This window comes from Rhincodon typus, chromosome 5 (assembly GCF_021869965.1).
Source record: "Rhincodon typus isolate 14 chromosome 5, sRhiTyp1.1, whole genome shotgun sequence".
Classification (NCBI taxonomy): Eukaryota; Metazoa; Chordata; class Chondrichthyes; order Orectolobiformes; family Rhincodontidae; genus Rhincodon; species Rhincodon typus.
The window spans coordinates 49,543,148-49,561,254 of NC_063336.1; the positions used below are offsets into that span (position 1 = coordinate 49,543,148).

At 39.9% G+C, this 18,107-nt stretch overlaps 1 protein-coding gene across 1 annotated transcript in view; it reads left to right on the top strand.

Moving 5' to 3' along the window:
• Window positions 1-18,107, top strand: part of kcnk3a (potassium channel, subfamily K, member 3a) — a 61,544-nt gene that overhangs the window by 33,364 nt on the left and 10,073 nt on the right. The gene's annotated exons all lie outside the window — the stretch shown is intronic.

Consider the following 18,107-nt stretch of genomic DNA (forward strand, 5'->3'; position numbering starts at 1 on the left):
ATATAAATAGGTTGAATGAGTGGGCAAAAAATTGGCAGATGCAATATAATGTGGGAATATGTGAAGTTGTTCATTTTGGCAGGAAGAATGATGAAGCAGAGTATTACTTAAATGGACAACAACAGTGGAAATCAAAGATATTGAGGTATTTAGATGCTCTAGTGCAAGAGTCACAGAGTTTGTAATTTAGTACAACATGTAACCATAGAAGGCTAATTGGATGCATCTTTTATCATGAAAAGAATTAAGCAATAAAGTAAGGATGTTGTGACTCAGATGATAGCATAAGGTGGGGGTGGAGGTTAGATAGACCTTAGGTTTATGGTAAAAGTTCGACACAACATCGTGGGCTGAGGGGCCTGAACTGTGCTGTACTGTTCTATGTTCTATATATGAGATATTGGTATGATCACATCTTGAATACTGCCTGCAGTTTTGGTGTCCTTGTTTAAGGAAGGATGTAACGACATTGGAAGAAGCTTAGAGGAAGTTTTCTTTGGGGCAATGTTTCAAAGTTTCAGCAAGATTAAAATTGTTTTCTTTCAGAGAGTTGTGCAACATTGGAATTCTTTGCCTCAGAAGATGGTAGATGCCAAGTCATTGACTATTTTTAAGGTGGAGGTAGATAGATTCTTGTTAGGCAGGGCAATCAAACATTATCAAGGAAAGCTGGCAATGTGGAATTCAAAACACAAATGCATCAGTCATGATCTTATTGAATGATGGAACAGGCTCAAGGGGTTGAATAGCCTAATTCTGCTCTTATTATATATATTCGTATGAATGTTGAAGGAGATGGATGGGGTGCAGATCAAATGGATTGTTTGCCCCGGGGAACATTTTGAGTATTGTTGGAGCTGCATTCATCCAGAGAAATTGGGATATTCAAACAAAATCCTAACAATTTCCTTGTAAATTCTGAAGAGGCTTTGTTGAATCACTTGTTAGAATCCCTATGGGAGAACTTGTAAACCACTAAAACAAACCTTACCAAAAAAGCCCTAAATGAAGAAATTATGAAATTTCTACTTTATTTATGCTTTATTTAATCACAAATCAGAAGCAATTAAAATTAAACTTCAATTATCAGGCAAATAATGCCTTAAATAAAAGGGTAAGTTTTACTTTAAATAGTCTATACAACAATGATGCATCATCCACAATCATTAGCAAGGCACACTTTCATGAACCCACTGTCCTTCAGGTCACATCAGCCCAATGTGGTAACATCCCGATTCACAATTTGGCCACATCTGTGATAGAACCCGACTTTTCAGCAACTCCAAGCTAAATCCACATAATGTTAAGTCTTAACCATTCATAGAAATTACAGAAAATTACAAAAACCATCTATTTGCTCTTCTGCAAAAATAAAGACTGCATCCTGAGAGTAATTTGTGACTGAATTTGGTAGTTTCTCATTCTCTCTCTGCCTGTTTTCTCTTTATTTCGGCACCTGTACCATCACCATCTACCATTTCTACTTGTAGCCCTCCTTACCGACTGTAGCCCTCCTTTGTGCCTGTCAGTCACATGGCTTCTGGTTTTAATTTTCATGCTGTTGACATTGAGAGGTTTCATGGAATCAGAATGACTTATGACCCAAGAGAATTATAATATACCCCTTTTCAATTGATGCAAACTCTCGTAAGTCATGTCCAAACATTTTTAAAAACAATTACAGATTCCAGGGACATTTTAAAGAACTTTAAAATTTTCATTGTTGTACCATTCCCGAATCAAAGATTGTTACACAGTAGGTCAAGTACTTTCCCCAGCATGCTCATCCTCTGACCTGCTCCTAGCCACAGGATTTATATGATTGGCTCAGTTAAGTTTCTGGTCAATGGCAATCCTCAAGAAATTGATGGTGATGATTCAGTTTTAATAATACTGTTGAACTTCAAAGGGAGATGGTTATATTCTGTCTGATTTCATTTCCTGATACTTGTGTGATGTGAATGTTAATGTCAATGAATAGCTCAAGACTGAATGCTGTCCAGGTCTTGCTGCGAGTGGGCATGGGTTGTTTCACTGTCTGTAAATGGTAATAAAAAATTTGCAGTGAGCACCACCATTTCTGGCCTTATGACCCATTGGAGTTGAATCAATATGGACATGAAACTTTAAAAAGAAAGTGAATGTATTAGAAACAGACAGACGAAATTCACCAATAGCAGTTTCAGAGATGAAGGACTAGGCTGTTGGATTGACTGAGGAAGCGTGAATTGTTCTCCTAAGAGCAGAAGAGGTGAAGAAGAGATTTGATAAAGGTGTTTAAAAAAATGAGGGATTGAGATAATGTAAAGAGAAATTATTATTGATACTGTGTATGAGTTGATAACTGGAGGGTACAGATTCAAAGTTTTTGACAAAAGTAGGAAAGGCAATGTGATTAGAAAGATTTTTATACAGCAAGTGGTTAAGATTCAGAATATACTGCAGATAATGTGTTGGATGCATGTTCAATGGAGCCACCAGAAGGTAGCAGGATTAATATTTGAAGGTGAAACAAATTGTGGGTATATGAGGGAACATTGTGGGTGTTAGAGTAACTAGACTGCTCTTTGAACAGCTGGCAGGGAGCCCATAAGCTGAATGATTTTCGTTTTCTGTCCAGTTTTGTGAGTCCATACTTTTCTGTTGAACACATAGATATATTATGCATTAGGTTTATTTTTGGTTGAATTTTGGGAAGCAAATGCAGTGTTAAAAGTTAGAAGGGTTTGATGCAGTTTGTAAGTTTCTATATGTTAGCCTCTGTGATGTACACCACAAAGAGTAGTGTTCTTGTGAGTCAGATGTCCTGAAGTTTATTTACAATGCTAACTATTATCAAGGCTATAATATGACATATTGTGCATACAATCTGGATTCTGTGCTTACTGTTACTGTACATTACATTCATAAAACTAACTGACTGACCATATGGATCCATTTCACAGAGAGATGTCGCAAGTTTTAATGTCATTTAAAGTGTATTAAAGGTACTAGCCTGATTGTCTGGAATCTATCCTGTAAATATAGCAGTGTAGAGTTCAACTTCAGTAGGAGTCTAACTTTGAGGTGCAGCCTGATTTGAGTTTTTATCGTTTATAAGTAATACATGTTTGAGTCAAGCAAGCAGATTCAGACTCTTGCAAGAGTTTGACTCTTCACCTTAATATTATTCATGAATGGAATCTTATGAGTGCACTCATGAGGCATCGAGGGTCTCACATGTTGACTAAAAAGCCTGAGAGACACCCATTCTGCTGTTTTTTGGAAAGGCCCACTGAACCACAGCTCAATCAGACAGTAGCGAGGACATTGGCAGGCCTTCCCCTGGACTGAATACCACAGAAGCCCAGCTCAGCACAATTGCTAGCCAATCAGAGAATGGCACCTCTTGCACACTGAAGGACCATTGTAGAGAATGTGAAGGCTGCTGGAAGGACAGCCTAGAGTCACATTATCACGGAAGGCTCAGGACACAGGCAGGTAATGTGGATGGTGGGATTCTGCAGGGTGGGGGCCGTGGAGTGAAGGCGGTAGGGTGTTTGGAAGTAAGGAAGGAGGGGCTATTCAGCAGACTCCCTACTTCTTACTGCCCAGTGCCTTGACAAGGCTCCAACTGTTTTCGATTATGGGCCCCCTCCAAGCTACCCTAAGGCAATAAGTGGCCTGCACTGTTTCACCTTTTGTACATACTCTTTGGTGATAGGCCCACCTGCAGCTGCATTTTTTCCGTGATGATTTGATGAAGCCCTTAAGTGGTCATTAATTGATCGCTGTAGTGTCCCAGATGGTGGAACGGCGACTGGACTTAATTCTAGTGGAGGTGAGAAGGTGGCAGGATTCAGATTGGCCACCATCCCTGTCTAATTTCACCCATTTCCTCATCCAAACCCACCACGTACAAAAGCAAAATACTCTACCCTATTGTTTTAAATTAGCCATGGAGAAAGCTGGGTAAATATTTGAAACAGAGAACGATGCAGGCCTATCTGAGGAGTGAAGCACTGGAAATGCTTTTGAATTGCTCTGGCAAAGAGCTGTCACAAACAATGCTCCCCTTCTGTGCTGTAAATTCCTATTATTCCATCATTCTTTCTCTTCAAGTTGAAAGCTGTGCTTCTATCACAGAGACTGCTGTGCATTGCAAACTGTGACAAGCATCTGTGATGTTGCAAATATCTTCTAGACTCTAATGCACATAAACGGAGTTGTCAGGATAGTGAGCAATTGCAACATTTGATGCCCTAGGCTGCATTAATTTATAGGGCCCCTTATCACAACTGTTTAAATTAAACCTGGGATTGCATGCCAATATGTGAATAATGTGGTGCTAGGAAAAAAAACGTCAAATTGAGATTATCCAACACTCGCAACTTAAACTATGGTATGAATGTATGTACCCAGAGTTAAGGATTAAAATTAATTTTTGAAGGTTGATATTTTCATACTGGCAAGCTGTAACACTTGGTCTAAAAATGGCTGTTAAGTGCAATCAAACTTGTTTTAATTTTAACATCAATTCCAGTGCTGATTAATGAATCATTGTTGGATTGAATCCTCAGTAATTAAAGTGGGAATTCAGAAATCACACCAAAAGCAGTTGAGGCAGACAGCTTCTAGAAAAAGTGTTCAGGTTCCATCTAAAGTTCCAGATTACCCTGGAGTCAGAAATTATACATTTCTGGCCAGCTGCAAGACGAAAATAATTAGAGTAACTGACTTCAGTTTCTTAGCAACACAAATTTGGAAAGTATTCATCAATAGTGAAGGCACCACAGAATGCTTTGCTGTTCCGCTTCATTTTATTACTGTTTATCACTGCACATCAAAGACAATGTTTCATTTAGGGAGATGTTATGGAACACGCAGCAGAGAAAAGTTTTCACGGTGAGAAAAGCACTTCATTTGGGTAATCTGCACTTTTTTAATTGTTGAGTAGACATTTTATTTTTTGAAACATTACTTATTTGCTAAAGCTAATACTATGGTCACAAATATTTAGGCAAATTTGATTTAATTGTGAAGTATTAATGAACACACCATTAACTCAATGGTATTTAATAACATAATCTTTCAAACATAACCTAAAAGGATTTCAGCAAGCAGAATGCCAGTTAGTTCGTTGCAAGTAGCAATGGGCAGAACCTTGTGGAGACTAGAAATCATGCAAGAGCCCTGTACTTGTTTTCTTGGGGAAGCTCATTGCATCTTGTTCCTGCCAGGCACTCGACAGGCCAGCGGTGGGCTTTCCCCAGGGACCAAGGACCATACGTAAAATGTCCCACCTGCTGTGAGCTGTTGGTCAGTCAGAGGCTAGCAGTTTCTTCCATTTCACTGCAGTGCTGCTGGGGAGGTTGTTGCTGCTGTTAACAGTGTAACATCCAAAGACAAGGCCTAGCTATATCATTGGGTCCCTGGCGCACATCAGTGCACAAAGGGGTTGAACTTGGGAGATAGCAAGTCAGGGGTGGTCACTTGATCAGGCACTGAGAATCTTTGAACAAAGAACGCCTCCTCTGGAAAGCCACAGCTAACCCAACTGAGTTTGTTTTACGTGCTCTCCGCATGACAAGTCTTTCAGTCACATCTCAGTTAATACCAATCACAGAAAGATGAGACCCTTGAATTGGCATTTTTTTACCTACTCAAGGAATGCGATTGGCAACGGGCAGGAAGACCCTACCTTCCCTCCCATCTGATTAAGTGTTTAAACTATAGGGAGAAGCTGAATTGTCTGGAGTTTCGGAGGTTAAGGGGTGATATTATAAAATTTTTTAAAATCGTGAGGGGCATGGATAGGGTGAATTGTCAAGATCTTTTCCCCAGGGTGGAGGAGTCCAAAACTAGAGGGCATAGGTTTAAAGTGAGAGGGGAAAGATTTAAAAGGAACCTAAGCGTCAACTTTTTCAGGCAGAGGGTGGTGTGTTTGGAATTAACTTCCAGACGAAGTGGTGGAGGCTGGTACAATTATATCATTTAAAAGGCATGTGAATGGGTACATGATAGGGAGGGTTTAGAGGGCTTTGGGCAAAATGCTGGCAAATGGGATTAGATTAATTTAGGGTATCTGGTCAGTATGGACAAGTTGGACCAAAGGGTCTGTTTCTGTGCTGAACGTATCTTTGACTCTATGACTGTGTCCCTCTGTCATCAATCCCACCATGGTGGAGGCACACATTCTGCCCACACCTGTGCTGCTTGTATTTTGGAATCAAATGTCAAAAATATAGGAGCTGGAGGAACACAGCAGGCCAGGTAGCATCAGAGGATCAGGGAAGCTGACGTTTTGGGTTTGGACCCTTCTTCAGAAAGGTCCCGACCCAAAACATCAGCTTTCCTGCTCCTCTGATGCTGCCTGGCCTGCTGTGTTCCTCCAGCTCCATACTGTGTTATCTCTGACTCCAGCATCGGCAGTTCTTGCTATCTCTAAAATATAGGAAGCATTTTTCAAGGCAATACACGTGAAATGAAGTCTTAAGCAGAGGACAGGGGGTAGCAAACTTTGATTGTGATTCACATTGTGCGTAATTTCTTAAAAGGCAATTTTGGCATGAACAAGGAGGTCATGTTACCAGTATGTACCAAGACTCATGTGATTGCACTATGTGTCATTGCAGTCTTGAACAGTAACTCTGCATTATTGTTAATTGCTGCCGCACTTAGCTATTTCTACTCAAAGTGCCTTCTGTGTCTGCTGGGTACTTCATATGAGGATGGGAAATTTGCTAACAGTTACAAATGTAGCTGCAATGACACATCATTTTAAATTTAGGTGATAATAATTTATTCACCTGTTCCAGATCAAACCAGATTCTAACTTTTATTTCCATCAAAGTCAATGAACAGAAATATAACTATTCTCTAATCAACCTGTTCAAAGATGTTATTACATACCTCTAGAACAGGTGGGACTTGAACCCAGGCCTTCAGGGACACGGCCACAGCATCACGAGCCCTGTTGAACAGGAACATATAACACTCAGCTGAATTGATGACATCTGCGTTACACCATCACCTGAAATTAGAGTTACTCCTAAGGAATTTAATAAATATTCTACTACTACTTCAGAATCTGTACTTCGAGAATTGTAAATCGTTGAGCACGTCAGAGTAAATCTAACTTCAGTATCTCAGCTTCACAAGAAAGGCTAACAAAGTTTTTGTTGCATGGAATTACATGCAAATCACAGAAAAGGAACAGGCCATTTGGCCAAATCGATCTGTGTTGGTATTTATTCTCCACATGACCATCTGCTGCAGGATGACCTTCAAAAAAGCTTTGGAACAGGGACAGATCTTCTCCTAGCTGTGAACATTATCACAGTGTGGAGTCTTCTGACAATTGGTTCCTTCTGAGCCACCTCATGTTCGTGCACCTCATCAGGCAATCTGTTGGGCACAGCCATGTAAATGTTTGCAAGGGGCAATACTGTCATCAGTTTCCTACTGAAAGGAACCATCAAATGGGCATTATGCAGAGCTTTCATTGGATGCCAGACTCTTGTAAGTGAAATATGTTGCAGTGGATTCCCACATTGGCTTCAGAATTGCACATCTAACTGTTGGCAAAGAAAGGGTTTCCATTGAATTAATTTTTGGGTGGTATCTGAGCACAAAAATAATTCTTAATCATTATTATCCAGGAAGCTGTCACCGTACCATCAAAAAGCAGTCCCCAGGACGACCACACTTTTAAAAGGAAAAGAAACAATGTGGGCAATGGCTTTTAGTGGATGACAACCAAACCCTGTATCTATAACTGCTGACCACACAAAGAAATTGCCTAACAGCAATGGAGGGCCTTTGGCTGAAAAATGAGCATTGTTCATGTTCTATATTCAACATTTTAGTTTGGAATAAAAATATGCTTTGAGTTTATCCAAAAGTTTCCATTTGACAGGAGAGCAAGCATTGTGTAATTAACTAGCTTTAATAAACTAGCACCCTATACAAAATGGTGGGAAGGAGCATGTAGAGAGAAGACTACCATTGTAAAATTCACCATAGCCAGAAGGTTTAGTAACTGAGTTTGAACTCTGGTCCATCCAGATCCAATTTCCCAAATATTAGAAAATGCTCATTCCAGATTTGGACTTGGCTCCCTGGATTTTTACTGAATAGCCTCATCCAAAGTGGTAGGTGGAACATTATAATAAAACAAAGAACTGCAGAGTCTAGAGATTTAAAACAAAAACAGAATTTGCTGGAGAAATTCAACAGGTCCAGCAACATCTGTGAAGATAAAACAAAGTTAACATTTTGAGTCCAGTGACCTTTCATCAGACGTTTCTTCATTGGAACATTACTGTTGTGGAATCAACAAGCACACACCATCCATCATCTTGAACCCATAAACTCACATTCGTAAAATGGACAAGTTGCAATTAAAATTCTAGGCTATCAAACCACTTGGGTGCTTAATAATGAGGAAAAAGATTTTAAGTTACAGGAAAATATAGATGGATAGTCAGATGGGCAGGTCAGTGGCAAATGGCATTGAACCCTTAAAAATTGTGAGGTGATGCATTGTGGAAGAAGCAACAAGAGAGCGGAGTACTCAGTGAATGGCAGGACACTGGGAAAGTCAGAGGAAGAGAAGGATCTTGGGGTTCTTGCTCACAATCCATGAATGTGGTAAGCCAGGTTAATAGGTGTTTAAGAAGGCATATGGGAAACTTAGCTTTACTAGCCAAAGCATAGAGTTTAAGTGCAGGGGAGTTTATGCTGGAGCTGTACAAAACTTTGGGTAGACCACAGCTGGAGTACTGTGTGTAGTTCTTGTCTCTCACCATAGGAAGGATGTAATTTCACTGGAGGTAATATAAAGAAGATTCATCAGAATGTTGCCTGGATTGCAGCATTTTAGCTATGAAGACAGGCAGGATACGCTTTGGTTGTTTTCTTTAGAGCAGAAAATGCTGAGAGGGAATCTGATATAGATGTGTGATGATTATGAGGGACATGGATAGGGTGAATAGGGAGTAGCTATTCCCCTTAGATGAAGGGTCAAATATAAGGGGGCACAATGTTAAAGTGAAGGGCAGGAGTTTCTTTTACACCCCAAGGGTAGTGGGAATCTGGAATACATTGCCTGGGAGGGCAGTGGAGGAAGAAAACCTCACAATCTTTAAAATGTACTTGGATGAGTACTTGAAATGTGCAAGGCTCTGGGCCAAATGCTGGAAAGTGGGATTAGTGTAGGTAGGTCAGTGCAGATTCGATGGGCTCTAAGGTCTCTTCTGCGTTGTATAAGTCTATGGCAGTATGATTTTTTTTAAATACTCAGTCATGGGACATGGGCATAGCTGGCTGGCAAGTATTTATTGCCTGCTCCTAGTTGCCCTTGAGGTGATGGTGGTGAACTGCTTTCTTGAGCCGTTACAGCCCACCTGCTGGAAGGTAGACCCACAAAGCCATTATGGAGGGAATTCCAGAATTTTGACCCAGTGTCAGTGAAGGAACAGTGATATATTTCTAAGTCAGGATGGTAAGTAGCTTGGAGGGGAACTTGCAGATGGTGCTGTTCCCATATATCTACTGCCCTTTTCCTTCAAGTTGGAAATGGTCATGGGTTTGGAAAGTGCAGTCTGGAATCTTTGGTGAAATTCTGCAGTGCATCTTGTGGATAGTACACACTGCTGCTCCCAATGCTGATTTCTTTTCTGTATTGCCGGGGTGCTGACTTTTGATTTTGAAAAGGAATTATTTTATAGCACATTTCCAAAAGTCAAAAAGTCAGCTGGTTGGGGGGGAAAGTGAGAAACAACATTACAAATATTTTTGGTGATAATTTATTGTTGTGAGAAGCTTAAATAATAGGAAAATTGGATAGTTGTGATCCAAAAAGAGCATTTTTTTTGTCCATTTGAAGCAATTATATAGCACTCACATCAGGGGCACAGTAGTAGTGATCCTGCCTCTGGGCGGTAAGGTCTGGATTCAAGTGCCACTTGCACTAAAAATGACTCATGACATGTTTTAAGAGGTTGATTCAAAACATTTCTTTTCCTCCATCACACAGGTTAGCAAATGATGTACTTATTCAGTTGGATTTGATCACTGATTAAATGTCACATCACACCATGAGACACAATAATCAATATATGTATCGATGGTTAACTACTGTTGTCAAAACAACCTTAAACGAGAAAGGAAGAAATTACAGGCTTTTTCTATTGAGTGAGATTTGGTTAGCTATTCTCTTGCTGATCTTCAAAGTGTGCTGATATTGCCCATGTTTCGCAAAATCCTTGCTCATTTATTTGTTTCTTCTCCTCACAGTAAGCTGCAGCACTGTATGTAGAACCTAGGTTAGACTTGCTAGCAGTTTGGTATTTTTTAGCCAGGTCCTTGAAATGGATGCTAGCTGCCAGTTGAATTGATAAAGCTGTAGGTAATTATATGCTCAAGGATGATTGCAGCTGGAAGAGGGTAATAATGCTACAGCTGATCTTAACTCTTCTGGGCTAGAGAGGGACAAAAAATGACACAACAATGGACAAAGAATGGATACTTTCCAGAATGGACAAGTGGCAAAACTGTGACAAATGGATTTCAATATAGGCAAACATAAGGCCATCTACTTTGGACGTATAAAAGGACAGAGCAAAACTTTTTAAATGCTGACATGATCGAGCCATTGATAGTCCAAAGAGAGTTTTGAATCAGGTTTATCAACGCTGATTAGAAGTGCTGAATAGATACAGAAAACTATTTCTTTTAAAAATGAACTGAAGGCTTTTATATCCAAGAGGTTCAAATATGAGAGGGCAGAAACTGAGACTGGAGTATTGGAGTACTGTGAACAGTTCTTTGCACTGCACTATAGGAGGGCTGTATTGCTGTTGATGGAATGCAAAATAAGTTTATCTGGATGATGTCTACAGGGCCCAGATTTTTCTGCGGGCTCAGGAAAACATTACCTGTGCAGTTTTTCTGAAAAGAACATTTGACCACACGGAGCTTTGCACAGATCTTTGTATTTTCACACAGGGCCAGCTCACAGTGCATTTTGTGAGTTTTAATGGAGTATGTCAGGAATGTGGGTGCGGAGATGGGCTGGTTAGGAGGCTCTCCATAGCAGCCCAAGCCTCACATTCATTTGAAGGCCCCTGAAAGTTCACTGCGCTCTCACCACCTAGCTTTGGCGGGTGAGGTAATGGGAGGAGTGAGGGCTAGAGAGCCTAACTGGTTTTATTATAAGCGGGACCAAGTCCCAGAGAAACTGTCCCAGTGCCTGCCTAGCAACTACATACAGGGTTGGCAAACCCAGTTCTGTCTGTAAACACCTCCCAAGTGAAAATTGCAGAATTTGGGATCTGATAACTTCAGTTGCAAAGATAACTTGGGAACATAAGAGGAGATCTGAGAGAAGTTTTCAAAATCCTGAGGTGTCTGAACAGAGTTTCCCCTTGTGAGAGAATCAAGAACCAAAGGGGACAAGTTTAAAATGTTTTGCAAAAGAAGTAAATGCAATATGAGAAAAACACTTTTCTCTCACAGAAAGTGATTAGGCTCTGGAATTTATTGCTGAAAGCATCATAGAGGCATTCAAAAGGGCATTGTTTCCATTTCAATAATCAGATGATGATTATTCTCCACATCTCCAATGTGCAGACTTATGAGGAAAAGGCAAGAGAATGGAACTAAGGTAGAATACTCCAAGAGCCCGTGGCGACTCAATGGGCTGAATGGCCTCTTTCCAAATCATAACAATTCTGTGATTCTTTAAACTGTGCCAGGCAACAATGGAGAATTATCTGGCCCAGTTGCAAAACCTCAACCAAATATCTCCAACAGATCAGAGCTCTTTCAATATTGTATCGGAATGTCAGTCTACACATTGTCTCTGCTTGAACAGGTCTTGAACCCACAGTCATTTGGTATAGAGGTAAGACTGCTGTCATTGACCCACAACCATATTTAAGCCAACAAAAACAGAAGTTGCTGAAATGGCTGAAACTCTGAGTTCTGAGGAAGGATCACCGGACCCAAAATGTTAACCCTGATTTCTCTTCACAGATGCTGCCAGACCTGCTGAGCTTTTCCAGCAATTTCTGTTTTTGTTTCTGATTTACAGCATCCACAGTTCTTTCAGTGTTTGTTCATATTTCAGCCAACATCTTGGCTACAAATTAATTACGTTACTTTGCTGAAATATCCAACTCTAATGAAAAACATGCAATAAACAATTGGTTATCTATCTCTGGCTGTTGATCAGAAAACACTAGTCAAAGCATGATTAATTCTTTTCTTTAAAGAGCTCAGCAAAAACACTGTTACTGAAATATGGACTTAATTCGCAGTATAAACAAATATCCTTTCTTTGTGACGGGTGTATTAGTTGTTCTTATTTTGTTTTATGATAATGTTCTGTGACATCATGGATACCAGAAGGGAATTTTAAAAAACATTTTGCGTAATTCTTATTTTTTAAATGCAATTATGCCATAAAAATAATTTTTTTATTTTTCCTGCTCAGATAGAAGTCTGACAGTGGTATTGTTATGGTGCAAAGGAAATTATTTGGTCCATCATATCTGTGTCAGCTTTCAGAATGAGCATTATGATTTAGTGCCATTTTCCTGCCTTTTTTACATAACCATGCATATTAGTTAGAACAAAGAACAATACAGCCCTCCAAGTCTGCGCTTACACATTTTGCCCTTCCATATTAAAACTGTCTTCACCTACAGGATCTGTATCCCCCTATTCTCTTCCTTTTAATGTATTCGTCCAGGTGCTTCTTGAATGCTGCTGTTGTGTCTGCATCCACCACCTCCTCTGGCAGTGCGTTCCGGGCACTCACCACCCTTTGTGTGAAAAACTTGCTTCACACATCTCTTTTAAACTGCACACCCCTTCCCGAAACCTTGAACCTGTCCCCAATAACTGACCCCTCCACCCTGGGAAAAAGTGTCATACTTTCCACTCATACTTTCCATGCCATTCACAATCTTATAAACTTCTATCAGGTCACCCTCAACCTCCTACATTCCAGTAAAAACAAACCCAGTATATCCAACCTTTCTTCATAGCTAAAATCCCCCATTACAGGCAACATCCTGGTAAACCTTTTCTGTGCCCTTTTCTGTGCCCAAATCATCCCTATCCTCCTTGTAGTGTGGTGACCAGAACTGAACATGATATTCCAAGTATGGCCTAACTAAAGTTCTATAAAGCTGTAGCATAACTTGTCTCTCCTTATCCTCAATGCCCCTTCCAATGAAGGCAAGCATGCCATAGGCCTTTTTTACTACTTTATCTACCTGCGTTGTCATCTTCAGTGATCTGTGAACTTGCACACCTAGTTCTCTCTGCATTTCAATACCCCTAAGGATTCTGCCATTCACTGTATAATTTCCACATGTACTTGACCTTCCAAAATGCATCACCTCACATTTGTCTAGCTTAAACTCCATCTGCCTGTTTTCTTCCCATGCCTCCCTGATCTATATCCTGCTGCATCCTCTGACAATCCTCCTCACTATCCACAATTCCACCAATCTTTGTATCATCCACAAACTTCTTAATTAGACCAGCTATGTTTTCCTCTAATTCATTTATGTGGACCACGAACAACAGAGGTCCCAGCACTGATCCCTGTGGAACACAACTGGTCACAGCCCTCCATTCCGAAAGCACCCTTCCACCGCTACCTTCTGTCCCCTCTGACAAAGGCAGTTCTGTATCCACCTTGCCAGGTCACCCCGATACCATGTGACTTCACCTTTTGTACCAGTCTGCTATGAGGGACCTTATCAAAGCCTTTGTGAAATCCACGCAGACAACATCAACTGTTTTTCCCTCATCAATTAGCATTGTCACCTCCTCAAAAAACCTCAATCAAGTCAGTGAGGCACAATCCCTCCTGCACGAAACCATGCTGTCTGTTACTGATAAGTCCATTTGCTTCTAAATACGTACAGATCTTGTCCCTAAGAATCTTTTCCAATAATTTCCCTACCACCACAGGCCTGTAATTTCCTGGATTATCCCAGCTACTCTTCTCAAACAATGGGACAACATTGGTTATTCTGTAGTCCTCTGGGACCTCACCTATGGCCAAAGAGGGCACAAAGATGTCTATGAATGCGCTCTCACCTCTCTCAATATTCTGGGATAGATCCCACCAGCACCTAGGGACTTATCTAGCTTAATACTTTTTAAGATGCATTACATCTCTTCCTTTTTAATAGCAACTTGACTTAGAAATTTGACACTCCTTTCCCTGAGATCATCCTCCAGCAATTCCTTCTGATTGGTGAATATAGAAACAAAGTATTTGTTTAGAACCTCTTCTGGCTCCACACATAGATTCCTTCCTTTGTCCTTGAGTGGGCCAATCCTTTCCCTGGCTACCCTCTTACTTTTTATATATGTATAGAAAGACTTGAGATTCTCCTTAATCCTGTTTGCTAATAACTTGTCATGAGCCCTTTTAGCCCTTCTAATTCCTTGTTTAAGTTCTTTCCTACTTTCCTGTATACTTCAAGGGCTTTGTCAGTCCCCATCCTCCTAGATCTTACATTCTATGCAAATAATCATCAAATGGCATCTTGAATACGTCAATTGAGCCAGCCGCACTCACATTTCCAGGCGGTGCATTCCAGATCTAACTATTCTGTATAAAAGTATTTCTTTCTCATATAACATTGCTTTGTTTGCAAATTATTTCAAAATCTATGCCCTTTTTATTCTCGATTCTTTTGCAAGCAGGAACAATTTATACCTACCTACTCCGTCCAGACTCCATGATTTTGAAAACTTCTGTCAAATCTCCTTAGCTTTTTCATCACTGATGAAGACAATCCCACAACTTTTCCAATCCATCTTCATACCTGTTGTCTCTCATGTCTGGAGCCATTCTTGTAAACCTCTTTTGCACTATCTCCAAAGTGTATATCCTTCCTAAAGTGTGCCTTGAAAGGCACAGAACATTGCCCCTTCATAGGAACATTGACATTTTCATCCATTAACTTCAACTGAGTGAAAGTCAGCATATTCTACTGTAGTTAGACAATCAACAACATGGAATTAATACCAAGGTAGTGAAGGATTTTTATTACCAATACAGCTCCCATTGAAATTAGATCCCATTCATTAAATGTATGCTGCAGAATATTCCTGTTACACTTAACATGGCTGTCTGAAATTCCACCTTTTGCAATTTTAGTAAAAGTGTCAATCTGTTTAAATTATTGAACTATATGTGAAAGGAATGTACAAAAGTTATTTTCACGGTAATATCTCATATTATAATTCCACTATAAATAGGGACCATAGACCTTGCCACCAATAGTTATCTTTGCTTGCAAGTCAGGTAGAGGTAGCCTGGTAGATAGACGGATTCTAGCAGGATGGAAGGACACCGGATCTCTATTGGAAATCCATGTTTCTGATGGGCCTGTTGCAGGCAAAGTTTCCTTACGTCCTGGAAGTGACCCATGATATCAGTGTGGAGCTGGCCCATGGGGAGAAAGTCTACATTTGCTAAATTTTTTGTGACTGACATGAATCCAGCATTATGGTGTAGTATAGAATCATAAAACATGAATAAGACAGCACAGAGGATCAGGCATACTGATTGGTAGAGCAGACTCAAAGGGCAAATGGCTTATTCCTGCTCCTATTTTCTGTTTCTAAATGGCAGAGCTACCTTGATGGGTACAGCCAAATTGTCTACTGCACAGAAACTTTGCTGTTATATTATCCTTACACGGCCTTTCTCACTTTTCAGTCTTTCCTTATGACCTGGTGGTTAATATTATTTCAGAAGTACATTATTATTGCCTCAATCACACACTTTCTTAATGCTCTGAGCCTACATCATCAGCTGTGATGAAACTCCAACATCATAATTTCCTTGGAAACTGAATAATAGTCCAAAGTATAGTAAATCAAAGAGTGCCCAAACATTTTAAAAATACATCACGTAAAGAGAGAATAGCAAATAGCCTGTAGATAGCATTACGATCAATTTTTTCTTTAGTCTTGCTTGGATTATCTAAAGACATCCACTGTCTATTTATAACACCGGGGAACAATCTGACTGAATTACTGCTGCCTTATACTCACCATCAGCTGTCTAATCTGTGAATAATGTAACATTTGAATGGGGAATGGCAGTATATATACTCATGATGCACACTCTCTCCTTAAACTCATTGAGAAACTAATAACATTCTCAAGTCAAAAAATATTGTGCATATCAACTCGTCAAATTGTAATTAATGATACTAGGTTTCTTTATTTGCCTCCTTTTACCTTTATTTAGCAACAACCAACAGCAGCAACAGATTGGGCTGATTTAGTGTCAGGAACAATGTCCCATGGTACTTCTCAGAGGCATCATCTGTTAAAAATTGATCTTGAACCAAAGGGATATCATGAGCAATGACTACAATCTTTTCTGGAAGGGTAGTTTTAAGGAAAGTCAAAGGAAGAGAGGAAAGCAGAGAGAGAGAGAGATAGAGCAGAGAGATTTAGTGTAATTATTCCAAAGTTTAGAACTTAGCAGACTGAAGTCAAAGCTGCCACTAGTGGAATGTAAGGCATGGGGACTGTGCAAGGCACCACAGTTGCAGGAATGGAAAATGATTAGAAAATGAAATAGTGACGTGTGAGGATCAGAATTAAAATTTGAGCTATTGGGGTCAGAGAGCTAAAGTAGTTGAACAGGCAAATTAGTGATGTTTGAGTGAAATTCAGGTTGGAATGGGTTACAGCAGAGATTTGGTTGGTTTAAGTTTTTCAAAAGATGCCAGTAGGAGGCTAGCCAGACACACGTTTGAACAATTGAATGTGTAGATGACAAAGGCATGGATGAGAATGGTTTCAGCAGCAGGTGGCCTGAGATGGGTAAGAAACAGACTATGTAATAGAGGTTGCAATTGATGGTCTTTATAGAGAAGATATGGGCTTACAAAGTCAGCTGAGGACCACATAGAATGCAATTGAACTCATTTAACTTGAACAGAGTGTATACTGAAGGCAAAGGATAATGACATTGTCTCCCCAATTGTGAAGAAGGGTCAAAAGAACTGTGGATGCTGTAAATCAGAAACATAAACAGAAATTGCTGGAAAAGCTCAGCAGGTCTGGCAGCATCTGTGTTAATTCTGCTTTCTCTCCACAGATCCTGCCAGACCTGCTGAACTTTTCCAGCAATTTCTGTTTTTGTTGTTGAAGAAGGGTCACTGGTCTCAATGTTAATTATGCTTTCTCCTTACAGTTGCTATCAGATCTACTGCATTTCTCCAGCAATTGCTGTTTTTGTTTCAGATTTCCAGCATCTGCAGTTCTTTGTTTTATTTTGGTTTTCCCAGTTTTCACTTGGAAATTGCAACTTGTGGGGTAGTTTGACAGCACTGAAACAATGGCCAGGTCAAAACAGCTATGGAGAGGCAGTGTCAGATAACCCGACAGCCATTGCCAACGAATAGCATGCAAATAAGAAATAGGAGGGGTCAAATTTTGATCCTTGGGGAATTGCAGACATAGTAGTGTTGGGGCAACAAATAAGCTGTTTCTGCAGTTGTACATTTTAGATTGGAACCAAGCAAGGGTATTATCATTAAGTTGGACAGCAGTGGAGCTGTGTTAATTGGGGATAGGTGGTCAACCATGTCAAAAAACTACGGAGCGATTGAGAAGGAGGGGATGCAGAGATTGAACAGATTTTGCTACTTTAGGTTTTACACAGCTTTATAAAATGAATTCAATTACTTAGTGCCCTGCAGTCATGCCGAGAGGTGAAAGCATAGCTTACCCATGGTTCACCCCCTCATGGATCTTAAAGACGGAAACTTTCATGTTAATGGCTTAATTTGAACCAAAGCCAAGTTCTTTTAAAAATAACCAGACTTTCAAGAATTACTTTGAACCTTTACATAAGATTTCTTTCAAATGTATGTGATTTTGTACAATTAAGACAAATTTATGCAAAAGTGACTGGTGTCCATTAGCCTATAGCCTAATAATTTATTACTGGAACATCACTGTAATTGACCACACACTGTGATGAAAGAAACATGCTGAGTTCAGAAGTGTCATGCTGAACATTTACATGACAACATTTCTATTAATTGGAAGGCAAGTTATACAATATA